Raw genomic sequence first — 15,921 nt, forward strand, 5'->3', positions numbered from 1 at the left:
GGTGGATACTATCAGTGAAGTAATATACGGGCGGCTAAGCGGAGGCGCCTTTATCCCCAACAAAAAATTGGACTTAAGTCACTTTATAAGAAATTTCAACACAATTAACTAATGTTATTGAAAGAATAAAAAGCATTAGGTAGATTCTCTCATTGATATTGGTGGCATTTAAAAACACCAAGGCAACTACGTAAAACACTTTAAATTTCTAACAAGCATATATTTCATAGCCATGAAAAAGCCCTTAATGTAAGGGATATATTTATTATGGAAGTCAAAATTAGTCCATATAGAGTCATTGCCTTGTTGCATCATGTATATTGGAAAAATACAACTTTTGTAGATTTTATATAAAACATTTAGCTGCACTACCATTTATGAAATGTTTGTGATATTCTAACTCATGAGCAAGTTGCATTGCTTCCATATCTTTCAAAGTAGAGACTAAAGGAGTCTACTTCAATTTGGATAATTGCGAGTTGTTCAATGTAAGTGACAGACAACGTGAGGCATTTGTTGAGTATGTTTATATAATAGATGGTCATAAAGTACAAAATAGGACTTAAACCACTTTATAAGAAATTTCAACACAATTAACTAATGTTATTGAAATAATAAAAAACTTTAAGTAGATTCTCTCATTGATATTGGTGGTGTTTAGAAACACCAAGGTAACTACATAAGACACTTTAAATTTCTAACAAGAATATATTTCATAGCCATGCAAAAGCCCTTAATATAAGGGGTATATTTATTATGAAAGTCAAAATTAGTCCATATAGAGTCACCACCTTGTTACATAATGTATATTGGGAAAATACAACTTTTGTAGATTTTGTATAAAACATTTACCTGCACTATCATTTATAAAATTTTTGTGATATCCTAACTCATGAGCAAGTTGCATTACTTTCATATCTTTCAAAGTAGAGACTAAAGGAGTCTGCTTCAACATGGTTAATTGTGAGCTGTTCAATGTAAGAGACAGATGATGTGGGGTATATGTTGAGGATGTTTGTATAATAGATGGTCTCTTGAAGCAAGAAGTAATTGAAGGTTGAATATATATACCATCTTCATTAATCATGGTCTCGTGCGGTACTGATGATGAAGATGAAATGCCATCATTCTCTACTCTAGTCTATTCATCAATAACAACCTTGAATTGAGCATACAATTCATGTCCATATTGAACTAGCTCATGTCCATATCGATCAAACTTGATGACTTCACGTGCCTCATGGTATTTGCTTAAGCAAGTCAAGTATGGTAGAAGTTCTTTGATCACAATAGAGTCTCCACGATCAATATAAAATGTTTTTGGATAAATGAAATTCTCAACAGGATTTGGACATCCTTTGTAAGGACTATCATCTATGAGAATAGTCTTGGTATGCCGACAAACATCTCCATATTGATCCCATACATACTTCAGAGGCTTGAACATTGCTTCTACTCCCATATATATATGATTTTGAGTCGATGTCTATGACATTGTTCTTGGCTCCTGATGCACAGATCGGACGCCGTATGCGCGCGTAGTAAGCGTCAGAAGGTCCCCAAGAACAAAAGAACTCTACTTTTTGCACAAAAAACAATGAAGAAAGCTTGCACGATAGGAACAAGAGACCAATTGGGTGCAATCTTCCCCCATGCCTTGTGTGAGCGCTCCACAAAGCATGTATTTTATATATTATTCATCTTCGAGCTCAAGAAATAGCCCAATTTACAAAATAGTATGCTTTAGCTTTTGTGTTTGCTTTTGTGCCACTAAAGAATTAAAGCTATTGGGCGCCCAAGAAGTCAGGTGGTACCCAAATACAATGTCCAATACAAATATTTAAATCGTACGCCTATGCGCATACAAAAATAATAAATAAATATCAAGTACTTTAATAAATAAGCGCGACAAAATATAGGCACCATGCCTAAGATACGTGCCCATAAAAAATTGATGATAATTTGAATACATGCTATCCTCCAATGCTACCGTTGCTTGCTCTACATATCAACTGAAGCATTCACAATTGTTAGAAAAATAACACAATTAAACCGACAAAAGTGAATACCTAGCAGTCTTCAGCTACATCAATAAATTGGTTAGAAATCAATCCTAACCTTAATTTATTACGAGTGCGCACTCTAAACTCATAAACATTTATTAACTTAAATATATATTTTGCAGAATCACCCGCTATGGAATCACCCACTTACACATTAAATTAACAAAATGCCCGAAAAGGATAGGCGTCCCCATCGACTTTTCGCACAAAGAATCCACCTTGTGTATGAGCCCCGGTAATAAAATTTTACGGAATCCACCGCAAAACCTCACAGAATCTACCGTGGAATATGTCTCCTGGCATTATATCCCACCGCAAAATTTTATTACCGGGGCTCATACACAAGGTGGATTCTTTGTGTGAAAAGTCGATGGGGACGCCTATCCTTTTCAGGAGTTTTGTTAATTTAATGTGTAAGTGGGTGATTCCATAGCGGGTGATTCCGCAAAATATATATTTAAATTAATAAATATTTATGAGTTTAGAGTGCACATTCATAATAAATTAAGGCTAGAATTTATTTCTAACTAATTTATTGATGTAGCTGAAGACTGATAGGTATTCACTTTTGTCGGTTTAATTGTATTATTTTTCTAACAATTGTGAATGCTTCAGTTGATGTGTAGAGCAAGCAGCGGTGGAATTGGGAAGCATTGGAGGATAGTGTATATTCAAATTATCATCAATTTTTGATGGGAGCATATCTTAGGCATGGCGCCTATATTTTATCGCGCTTATTTATTAAAGCGCTTGATATTTATTTATTATTTTTGTATGCGCATGGACGCACGATTTAAATATTTGTATTGGACATTGTATTTGGGTACCGCTTGACTTCTTGGGCGCCCAATAGCTTTAATTCTTTAGTGGCACAAAAGCAAACACAAAAGCTAAAGCGTGCTATTTTGAAAATTGGGCTATTTCTTGAGCTTGAAGATGAATAATATATAAAATACATGCTTTGTGGAGTGCTCACACAAGGCATGGGGGAGATTGCACCCAATTGGTCTCTTGTTCATGTTGTGCAAGCTTTCTTCATTGTTTTTTTTGCAAAAAGTAGAGTTTTTTTGTTCTTGGGGACCTTCTGACGCTCACTACACGCGCATACGACTTCCGATCTGTGCATCAGCTCCAAATCATGAAAAAATGATACTTTCTTTTTGCATAGATCTCCAAGCACTTAATAACTGCCATGACATTCTTATGTAAAGTTGTTGAGCAAACTCCCAGTTGGAATCTTGCAAATAAGGCTTCAAGAGACTCCATACATCCTGGTCGAAGAACAAGACATTGCTTTCCCATTTGAAAGCTTTGAAACTTTTTAGACTTAGCAAAGCACAGTTGTAAAATAAGACCATTGAGATCAATTATTACACATAACTATGCTACATTTCTTATCAAGGACACATCAATCACATCATCGTGCTCTACTGTTGTTGAATCTGTTAGATATCCAACCATAGATGTCTTAGTTGAAGCTGCAAAGAAGAAAAAGAAGCACATTAGATTCATTTACTTCCTCATCATTCTACTTAATGTTTGAGCTATAAAACTGGCATAGAACACTAAAGCAATTTAACTTCACATTGTCAAATGCATACATAGGTACTACTTAATAAATGATGTCTTAAGAAAAGAGACATTTGACCATGTGGATAAATCTAACTAAGAGTAATATCATGAGGTGAAATATATATATATATATATATATATATATATGATGATTTCTTTGAAGTAAAATCTATTCTAATAAAGTCATTTTTCCATACCTACTTTTTATCGCTAATTATAAGTATACTTGAGATACTAACTGTCAGAGAGAGAACCAGAGAGAGAGAAAGAGGAGAGAGAAGACTGCAGAGGAGAGAGAAAGACTGCAGAGGAGAGAGAAAGACTGTAGGAAGAGAGAGAATAAGAGTGACGAGGAGAGAGAAAGACTAGATTTAGAGAGAGAAAGACAAGAAAGAAGGGGAAGCCATAGAAGCTGTGAGCAAGAAGGGAGAGAAAGACTGTAATTGTATTAATGTGTCAAAAAGATATGAAAAATTACATATTCTCTCCTTTTATACCAATGTTAGTGTGACATGGCATAATATCAACATTTTTAACACTTATTTGCTATTCCCAGCTTCTTACAATCCATCCCTTCCCAAAAGTTTTTATCCTAAAAAACAAACCTAGAAATAACTAGAGAGAAGATGGATAGAACAGAGTACTACTCTGTTTTACAGCTTTACAAATGGGAAATGAATGAAGAATGACCATTACAAGAGCTGAATTTGAAGAATGAAAGTAAGGCCCAACTATATACATGATTTGAAGTACTTCAGAAGCAAATGGAGCCATAAAATCTTCAACAAATAGTCCCAGAATAAAGTAGACAGCTTGCTGAATAAACAATCCCTGCTGGACCAAATCTGCCATAACTTTTGATAGAAGTGTCCAAATGAGATGTACCATATATCAAAACGAAGCTCTTGAAGAGTACTTTAAGCCCATGTAGATAGCTTAATTCTGAAAATTAGATACAATAAAAACTGTTCTAAAATAACGTGCTGTCCTGAACCAATCTGCATCAATACTAGCTCCATAAGCAATAGGCTTCAGCCACCACCAATGTCTCCCTCAAGTATGGATACTCATCCAATATAGAATCAGGTCTCCAAGAAGCCTCTTCAGAAGGTAAACCTCTCCATTTGATCAAATATTCCACAATAGAACGTGATCGAAGCTTCTTTTCACGCTGACCTATAATAGCCTCTGGGATGTACTGAACAAGACCATCTTCATCAATAGGTGGCAGCTCATCAACTCCACTGGATTACCATAATAGGGTTTGAGCTGACTAACGTGGAAGAAGTTATGAATCTTTGTAGAAGAGGGAAGCTCTAGTTTGTATGCCAAATCTCCAATCCGTTTAAGGATCCTGTAAGGGCCATAAAACCTGTGGGCAAGCTTATTACTGGATCCATCTTTCAACGTAGAGTACTTGGATTTGGGCACCTTCAACAAAACCAGCTCTCCTTCTTGAAACTCTAAAGGCCTCCTCTTCTCATCAGCATACATCTTCATTTGATCTTGAGCCTTTCTTAGATTCACCTTGCATTGCTAAAGAAGGGTCTGCATTCTTTCCAACTCTTCCTTCCCATGAGGATTGATCTTTTCATTAAAGATGACTGTGGGTAAGGGCAGCTTGTAACCATACAAAGCCTCAAAGGGTGAAACTCCTATGCTCGCATGAGTGAAATTGTTGTAAGCAAACTCAGCCAGGTGTAACCAAGAATCCCATGAGGTTTGGACTTCATAACAAAAATGGCGAAGATAAGTCTCCAACCATTTATTAACTCCCTCTGTCTATCCATCAGTTTGGGGATGATAAGCCGTAGATGGAGCTAACTTAGTGCCCATAGATGTAAATACCGCTTGCTAGAAGTTACTCATAAACTTTGAGTCCCTATCATGGACAATCACCTGCGGTAATCCATGTAGTCTAAAAATATGCTCCATAAACTGGTTGGCCACTTGAGAAGCAGTAAACTGAATTTTTGTTGGGATAAAATGAGCTACTTTGGTGAGTCTGTCAACCACCACATAAATACTATTCCACCCCTTCTTGGTAGTAGGTAAGGCAATGATAAAGTTCATAGTAATATGAGTCCATTTACCCGTAGGAATAGGCAATGGCTGTAACAAACCTCCTGGCTTATGGGTGCTATCCTTATTTTGCTGACAAGGCATACACTTCATAACAAAGTCCTTGATATCTTTCCACAGTCCTTTCCAATAAAAGCTCTTGCTGATCCTGTCATAAGTCTTGAAAACTCCCAAGTGTCCAGCTAAAGGCGAAGAATGTAACTCCTCCATAATTTTCTGCTTGAAAGAAGAAGTAGAGGGAATAATAATCTTGCCCTTCCACCAAAATAAGACAATTTTTAAGCTGGTAATGCGAGTTTTCTTCCATAAGACCTTGCTGTAATTTTTGAAAGATTTGGCTGAATTCCTCATCTAAAAGACAGGCCTCCTGTAGTTCTTCAATCCAATCATTATGTAGTTCTGTCATGGCTAACACTTTACATGCCCACATACGAGAAAGAGAATTAGCCATTATGTTATCTTTGCCCCTTGTATGAGTGATGTCAAAGTCATAATTCTGTAATGTAGCTACCCATCGTCGTTGCTTTGGAGTGAGATTTGACTGAGTAAGGAAATACTTGAGTACCCGATGATCACTATGTACTCTGATCGGCTGCCATATAAGTAATGGTGCCAATTTCTTGATTGCATGCAGGATAGCCAACATTTCCTGGTCATAAACATTCATGGCCATCTCCTTATCTGTAAGCATACGGCTCTCAAATGAAATTACTCCATGCTCCTGAAGCAAAATAGCCCCAATGCCACGGCCATTAGCATCACACTGTATAGGAAACTCTTTGGAGAAATCCGGGCATACTAGGATAGGAGCAGAAGCAAGTAGTTCTTTTAACTGGTTGAAGCTGCTATCTGCAAGAGCATCCCAAAAGAAAGCCTCTTTCTTCAACTTGTCAGTCAAAGGAGCTGCAATTGCCGCATAATGCTTTATAAATCGGCGATAGAATGAAGATAGACCAAGAAATCCTCTAAGAGAGGTAGTAGTAGTAGGCGTTGGCCAATCTCTTATACATTGCACCTTCTTGGGATCAGTTTGCATTCCTTTTTCACTAACTATATGCCCCAAGTATTCCACTTCAGTCTGCATGAACGAGCACTTCTTCTCCTTAGAAAAAAGCCTATGATGTCTCAACACATTAAAAACCTTCCTCATATGTGACAAATGATCCTGTAAAGTCTTGCTATAGATCAAAATGTCGTCAAAGAACACCAAGACAAACTGAAAGAGGAAAGGTTGCAAGATCTTATTCATCAGGCTTTGAAAGGTAGTTGGAGTGTTTGTAAGCCCGAATGGCATCACCAAGAAATGATAGAGCCTACGATCAGTCCTAAAAACAGTCTTGACTTCATCACCCTCTCTCATACGAATCTGATGATACCCTGATCTCAAATCAATCTTCGTGAAGAGTCGAGCCCCCTTAAGCTCATCAAGCAAATCATCAATCTTGGGTATATGATACATGTTCTTCACTGTTATCTTATTGAGATCCCTGTAGTCAATGCACATTTTGAAAGATCCATCTTTCTTTTTGACTAACAGGACTGGAGATGCATAAGGTGAAGAACTTGGTTCGATGAATCCCATTTCAAGAAGCTCTTTGATTTGCTTGGCTACTTCCTCTCGTTCACATTTTGATAATCTGTAAGGTGGCTTATTGATTGTCTTTGAGATGGGCTCCAAATCAATGGGGTGATCCACCGCTCTCTTAGGAGGCAATGAAGTAGGTACTTCAAACAAATCTCTATACTCCTCAAGAAGAGCTGTCAAGGCTGGATGGTTTGCTGAATTATTGGGATGATCCTGTGTTTCTTTGTTCAAATGCAAAACAAATATCTGTGAGCGCTTCTTGTACTCTCTCTTGAGTTGTTGAATGGTGATAAGTTGAAAATCAGATATACTAGGAATTCCCTATAAATGGATGAGCTGTCCATTGGAGAAAATTTCATATATAACTGTGAGAAATCCATAGTGATCCTGCCTAATGTCATCAACCAATCAAAACCAAGTACAATATCTATGGGCCCCATTTCCAAAGTGATCATGTTTACTTTGACTTCAAGATTTTCAGCCAACTGCAAAGAAACCTGTGGGCAAATCTGTGTGCTGATTTCCTCTTCACCATTAGCCACTTGTACTCTAATGGACTGCTGTAAGTTTGTGGGAACACAATTCAACTTGTCCATAATGGAATTATTGACAAAACTGTGAGTACTGCCACTATCTATCAGGATGAACACTGGCTTCCCACATATGCTTCCCTTCATACAAAGTGTATTAGGGCTCTTAGATCCCATCCAAGCATCCATAGAGATAGAACAATTAGTGGCAGCAAGCGACTCATCACAAGATCCACCAGGATCAAATGGAACATCTCCGCCTGGATCAAAAGAAAAAGAGTCAGCTGGATCATAAAAATACTCCTGTCCACCGTCATCCTCAAAATCTTCATTTTCAACATTGATTGCCACTTCATTAGCTTCATCTATATCATCTTCAAAGTCCTCAAAAACTAGCATACTCTGAAGCTTTGGCTTGACATTTTTGTATACACACTTTGAAGCATGGTCAGGAGTATACTTTTCTCCACACTTGAAGCATAAGCCCTTGTTCTTCCTTTCCTTGTAAAGATCCATGGGAATAGATTTAGGATTTGTATTAGCTGAAGTGGACTTAGGCTTGTTGTCACCCTGCTTAAATTCAACCTTTGGACTATTTGCTGTCCTGAAATTACTTTGAGACCTAGAAACATTGAATGGAGGATAAGTTGGTACCCGTAAGCTCCCACTAGGCATGTGATTGCTGCCATAAATGTTACCAACTTGTCCTTGCTTTAAAACAGTCCTTGGCTGTCCATAACTTGGCTGAAATGAAGACGCTTTCCTATACTTTCTTCCATAGCGCTCCGTAAGCTCAATAGCCTTGAAAAGTGAAGTAGGATTTTGCGCCATAACATCAGCTGACAAAGATGGCTCCAAACCATACATAAACTTGTGAAGCTTGGCCTCATCACTAATGCTTTCCACATACATGGTCAAGTTGATGAATTGGTTTGTATATTCTCTTACACTTAGGCCCCTTTGTTCCAAACCATACCATCTCCGTGCTAGCTTCTCTTTTTCAAGGGTTGAAACAAAGACTTTAGCCATAAGTGCCTTGAAAGCTTCCCAATTCTCAATAAGTACATTATCTTTCTTGATATACCTCCACCAAGTATGGGAAAATCCTTCTAGGTGCAAGGAAGCAAAGTGAATCTTCATATCATCAGTTTTAGGGTATATATCAAAGTAGGACTCCATCTTAGAGGTCCATTCCTCTAATTCTGATGGTGAAGATGACTGACCATTAAATTTGGCTAAAATAATTTTGTCCTTGAATTCTCTATCATGAAAGGGTTGCTGTCCCAAAATTGGCTGATCAGGATTTCCAAGTATAGAACCTCCAAATTGAGACTGAAATCTTCCAACAGGTGGCTGAGAATTACCATGTAATCTTCCTGTTGGTAAAGTACCCCTGGAATTTTGAGTATGTAGTCCAAAAGCTTGAGTATTGGCCCCATTCAAACTGCCCAAATAGTCATCATGCCTTTGTGAAGCTTCTCCTACTTCATACTGACTATTTGGAATGCCTCTTCTTCCAATGATCCCATTTCCATGACCATTTTGGTTAGATGGCTGAAGTGGGACTGAAAGGCCACTGTTTGAACAAGCCCTCTCATTGGCTTCTCTTGATCCCATTTGCAACTGCATTAATTGAGAAAATTGTGCCATAAGTTGAGCATTAGATTCTACTAATTTATCAAGGGAAGCCTTGGTTTGAGTAGTTGAATCCACCAACTTATCAATGGAAGACTTCGTTTGATCATTAGATAAAACCATATGCTCCATTCTTGACAAAATGGCCTCATGACGTTCCCTATGTCTTTGTTCATGGGTACACAAAGTATCATTGAGTAAACTAACTTCTCCTTGTTGTTGAAGCTCTTCAGGGTTCTCTTGAAGTGTGCTATCCATCATGGAATCCCTGATTTGCTGAGCATAATCCTCATGGACCTTATTTTTACCTTTATGTCCTGCCATATTAGTGCAGTCTTGTAGTACCCCTTGCCAGTAAAATGGCTATAACTTTGGCTAGGAAGCTCCGATTTCAGAAATTTTTTATGCGAATCGAAGCTAACAATGCCCTCTTCAAGATGAGCTATAGCACGCTATAACAGGTTTAGGACAAAAAATTATGTAGCTGAATTTCAGAGTCTGAACTGTCCAGTCCTGCACCCTATCTAGACCTGTAAGTGCCCTGTTTTGACCCTGTAATGCAAGACAGTAATCTCAAATGGCTACCAAACCCTGCAAAGGGGTATATAGGACCTGTGGGTATCTTGTAGTACCTGCACCTGTGCTTCAGCAATGAAAGGTGTACCTGTATCCACCTGTAAATACCCTGTAAGTGACCTGTAAATTCCCTGTTTTACCCTGTTTTGGTCCTTTAGGTACTTGAGTCTTTGGAAAGTCTTCAATCTTCAATCCTCCACTCGCTGTACCTGTGTGAGGGATAAAACGGCATGACAGGCTCCCTACACGGGCTCTGAATCATCGGGAGGTGGGCAAAGTTCCCCCCGGGTCGGTTGGTTGCACCCCTTCGGGATCTTCGATAGTGAGGGAGGGTCACCTCTCTTTTGTCCCATTATCTCCCCCGGCATCCACCTTTTTCCTCGGTGGGAATATCAACATGGCAGAGGCTAGTGGGCTAAGCAATCAACATGATATGCAATTCAGAAATATTAATTCAGCCTTTCATGAGATGCAATTGATTGAGATAAGAAAAATTGGGATTGGAGAAGGGTCTTACCGCTGCAATTCAGTGACTCACTGATTGCTAGTACTTACCCTTTTTACAATATTTCAATTTAGGCAAAATAAATTCAGCCAATCAATTGGATTAGAGTAAACAAAGGTATCAATCAATGTATTCAGTCAATAGGATTCAAGTGTTATGCTGAAATTTCAGATTGAAGCCTCTAATTCACTGATTGGAGCTAATATGCATTAAGCAAGCATTGCATTCATGAATAGATGGATTTAAGCAAAGGTTGGCTGAGAATTTGATGAATAATATTCAATTCTTTAATCTCTCAATCAAATGGATTAAGCTCAACAATTGGATTAATGAGAGTGATTAAGAAATTGAAGAGAAATACCTTGACATGGCTGAAGATGACTTGATCAATTATCAAATGCTTGTTAGAGCCCCCGGTTGTCCAATGTTGGTAAAATAATCCATAAGGCTTGCTTATCTGGTGCTTGAGACCAATCTTGAAGCTTCAAATGCTTGAAATTGAAGCATTAAACCCGTTTTCCCCAAATTTTTGCTCCATAGAAGCTCTTGATCTTCAATCTTTAACCATTCCGTATTCAATCCTTGCAATTTGTTGAAGAATCCTTGCTGAGATGATTCCATGGGCCAAAAGGATGAAGAATCTTCAAGAAATTGTCAAGAAATGAAAGCTTGGGCTAAAGCTTTCATGGCTGCCATGGATTGTTCACCTAGGGTTTATGAAGAGGCTGAGAAACCTTTAATGGAGCTGAATCTTCTCTTTCAACTGATGATTTTGGTCACCAATGATTAGCAAGAAGTGCCATGGATGAGGATGAAGCAAGCTGAGCAGGAGGCAGGGCTGGAATCAGCCCGAAAATTGCGCCGCAACTTTCGGGACTATTTCTTGCTCCATGGCTGAGGCAAAGCTGAGCAATCCTATGCTCATATTGAAGGTCTTGAATAGGGGAATCTATTCCATGTGATATTTGGCCAAGAAACTTAGGGTTTAGAGAGATATGAACTGATCTTTAGGGCTGATCTTCCATAAAACCTGCAGGAAACTCCAGGAAAGGGGAAAGAGAAACCCCTCTTTTCAAAGTAACCACAGTTTGTTCCCAAACTAGGCTCGGTTAACCATCCTTTACCCTAGTTACCTTCAATTTTGCATAAAATTTGATGACGTCGAGCCATTTAAGCCTTTACCCGTGATATGTGACCTTGGATATCTCCAGATGTAGTCACTTGCTAACTGTAGGTGTCTTGCAGCACTCCACTAGTCACTGTCTTGTACCATTTTTTGTCTGAAATTGGTTTTAAAATAGGAAAATGGGACTGAAAATGGAAGAAAATAATGGATCAAAGACTGAAGCTCTGATACCACTTGTCAGAGAGAGAACCAGGGAGAGAGAAAGAGGAGAGAGAAGACTGCAAGAAGAGAGAGAATAAGAGTGACGAGGAGAGAGAAAGACTAGATTTAGAGAGAGAAAGACAAGAAAGAAGGGGAAGCCATAGAAGTTGTGAGCAAGAAGGGAGAGAAAGACTATAATTGTATTAATGTGTCAAAAAGATATGGAAAATTACATCTTCTCTCCTTTTATACCAATGTTAGTGTGACATGGCATAATATCAACATTTTTAACACTTATTTGCTATTCCCAGCTTCTTACACTAATAATAGATTCTTTTAATTAGTTGCACAAAGTGTCTTATCATTATAATATTAAACATACTCAGTTTCTAAAAATGTCTTCATAATAGCATGTACAAAGAAGGTGTTTATTAGTCATAATTATTAAAAGAAAATATAAACATGATACTTTTGACCATGTGACCAAAACTATGTCACATATAACTGACACATGATAATTTAATTGAGATAAGTTATACTCTATTTGGATAAGTTTTCATAGTTTCTTCTTAAGGACTTACCATTCTATTTTTGAACTAGTTATATCCTATAGATATTTGAACTCATGAATTGTAACAAGGATTTTACCTTAATATTCCATATACACATCTCAAAAGATACATTAGAGGTGAAATCTTTGTTGCAATATTTGCTATTGAGGTAAAACTCCTTTGGGAGGTGCAATGAATCTTTTTTGGGGTGTACAATATATTGTTGGCTCTCTTATCCTAAGGTACATGCATAGACATGCGCTACTGATATAGTAAGAGAGGCTATAAGAGATAAGAGATTTGACCATGTGGACAAATCTAGCCAAAACTAACATGACAAGATCATTACACAACACATATAAGAGTTTAATTGAAATAAGATCTAAAATAGACTTAAGTAAATTTTGCATAGTTAGCTCACAACTTTTCATTATGATAAGTATTTTTACACACTAGATTACAATTAAATAATTATCCTTACAAAAGATGATAAATTTTAATGAGCTCTTTAATACTATTTTAGCAAAATATTTACTTAAATATATTTTTTAAACCAAACATGCTTGGTACCTTTTGTAAAAAATTAAAAAACTAAAGACATAGTTTCTTTAAGTAATATCACTAAAGAAAGAAAATATTGCAAATGCTAATGGAAGTAACTTCTCAAGAAAAAAATCAAAATTACATCAATATATCTTCCTTGATAAAAGGAGAAGGAATGGAGTTTAAACATTTGAAGTAGCCTTTAATTTCTCTTTCATAATTAGACTTGCTATATCTTGGCTTGATTCTTCTATGCCCGTGGGTGGTACTTCAAGAACTTGAACTTCAGTAGGAGGAACCTCTTGGGAGTTTGAACTTTGTTTGGCACTCTCATGGACCCTCCACAATTGTGCTTCAACCTCTCTTTGCTCTTGCCAACCACTGCAATAGTCTTCATATTATTTACCAACGCCACCTTAGATGCAAGTCCACTTGGATATACATCAAATACAACCTCATGAGCATCATTGAATGATTTGATTGTAGTTTTCATAACTTTCATATTCTTTCTCAAAATGGCCTTTGCAATTCTTTGTTCTTCTTCAAGATCTTCATCATTACACTCCTTGTACAAGCCTTGAAAGTCCAAAATGGAAGGCTTGTTGACATTGTTTATATATCATTCAAAATTGATGAAGCTTTTCTCCATGGTCAGTAATGCCAAAACCACAAAAGAATCTATAGATAAAAAAGCAAAGGTTCTATCCATTGGTAAGAAGTCAACACTACCAACTAGCATGTGATACTTGCAAGAAATGCTTTCAAGAGGATTTTTCAAAGCTGCCATTTGCTTAAAAATAGTCAAAATTCACAAAACCCAAATAAATGTATAAGATTTCTAGTTTGAAAATTGAAAACACAACAACACAAGATTTTACAGAATACAATACAAATGTACTCCAAAGGGACAATTCCATAAAATTAAATATTGAAATTTGAGATTAAGTGTGGTATGAAATCGAACCATAAATATATGTGCTTATGTATCAAATCTCATGGATTATTCTGGCCCTAAGTTAGCATTAATTATGTTTCTCTTGCAAGAACCATATAGTAAAAACTTTGCCATGGACTTCGGTGAGAAGATCAAATTCTATTAATAGTGAGACTTGACCATGAGCTTAACCAAATGGTCAAGTGATAATGAAATGTTGAGTGTGAGTGTGGTATGAGATATAGTAAAAAATCAATGTGGTTATGTAGAAAATGTCATGGATGATTTTGTCCCTAAGTTAACATTGGATTTCTTCCCCATGTAAGCTTCCTATGCAAGGATCATACTCTAGGAACTTTGCTAAGATTTTTGGCCATGTGGTCAAATCTTATTTAATCAAAGAATGAGATTTAGTCCAATATGAGATCCACCCAAATATCAATGTGGTTATATAGCAATCTCACTATTCCATTTTGCCCAAAGTTAATATTTTAATTAGTGGACATGTAAGTTTCCCTTGAAAGGAGCTATATTGTAGAAACATTGCCATTGGTTTTAGCCATGTGGTCAAATACTATTTAGTCATAAGACTTATCTATAAGATTAGAAACTTTGCCATGGTTTTTTACCATATGGTTTTTAAAGGCTAGTTAAAGAGAGGATGAAGTTTATTGTGATATGAGATTCACATATAAACAAATATGGCTATGCAACAAATCCCATAGATATCAATATAAGGTAATGTGAAAAACACTTGAAAGGTGGAGATTTAACCTCATGGTGAAACCTACAAGATATCTATATTTCTATAAATTGGTTTTAACCATATGGCCAAATCTAGTTTCATAACCATATAAAGAAAGTGATTCATTTGTTGCAACATGTTGTGAAATTGGATTTGATTATATAGCCAAATATTGTTTTATAGTGGAATGAAAAAGTGGTCTCATGGTTTGCAAGATGTATGAGATTAGATTTGATCATATGGCCGAACGAAACAAGAATGGGGGATTCTTGGATGCTAACAAAATGAAAGATTTGACCATATGGCCAATTTTTATTTTATAGTGGAATGGAAAAAGTAGCTAATTTGTGGTAAAATGATATGATATTTATATATGAACATATAGATAGGAAGTTATGAAAATTTGAAATGAAAGCAATGGTTTATGGAAACAAAGTGGTTTGTTTTTTGCACGACAAGTTTTGACCACATGGTGAAACTTCCTATAAATATAGTAGGTAATTAAGGAGTTCCAAGTAGAATATGGTCTTCCTTTTTGGAGATAATATAGAAGATGTTTTTCTTAGAAGATTTTGCCATACAACCAAATCTAGCATACCCAAAATTTGTGTGATCGAACCTACCATAGATTTAATATTAATTTTTCAAGATCAATTCCCAAAAAAGTGGTTTGTTTGTTGCAAGACAATATTTGACCACATGGCCAAATGATAAAAAGTAAGGAATTCCAAGTAGAAACTAGTCTTTCCTTTTGGAAGTAAGTAAGAGTTGATAGTATAAGAAAGTATTTGACCAAATGGTGAAATGTCATTCTTGTAGTCGAATGAACAAAGTGCTTGATTTGTTGCAAGATATTGTGATACTACAAGAGTTCTTATTTTGGCCAAGAGATAGCTTAAGAAGAAGATTTGGTTGCATGGTGAAATCTCATAGTATATTGGAAAAAATAACATAATTACATCTTATATTATAAGAAAAGATTTGACCTCATGGCCAAATCTCATATTGTATTGAATAAAATAACAAAAAGTACTTCTTATATTGTAAGAAAATTTCTGACCATATGGTCTAATCTATAAGTTGATGAAAGATCATGACATGTGTTGTTAGAAGATCAAATTACATCCTATGAAAAAATCATTTTGAGTATTGGTAAGTATTGTATAGCCATATGATTATTTCAAAAATTATAAAGAATGTAACCATGAAATCTAATGGAAATGCTTTTACTATGAAAATACAATATAATAGAAAGTTCTATATAGTAAAGTAT

The sequence above is a fragment of the Lygodium microphyllum genome, chromosome 27 (assembly GCF_053477565.2).
Source record: "Lygodium microphyllum isolate KBCC chromosome 27, Lygodium_microphyllum_v1.1.10, whole genome shotgun sequence".
NCBI classification, from domain to species: domain Eukaryota; kingdom Viridiplantae; phylum Streptophyta; class Polypodiopsida; order Schizaeales; family Lygodiaceae; genus Lygodium; species Lygodium microphyllum.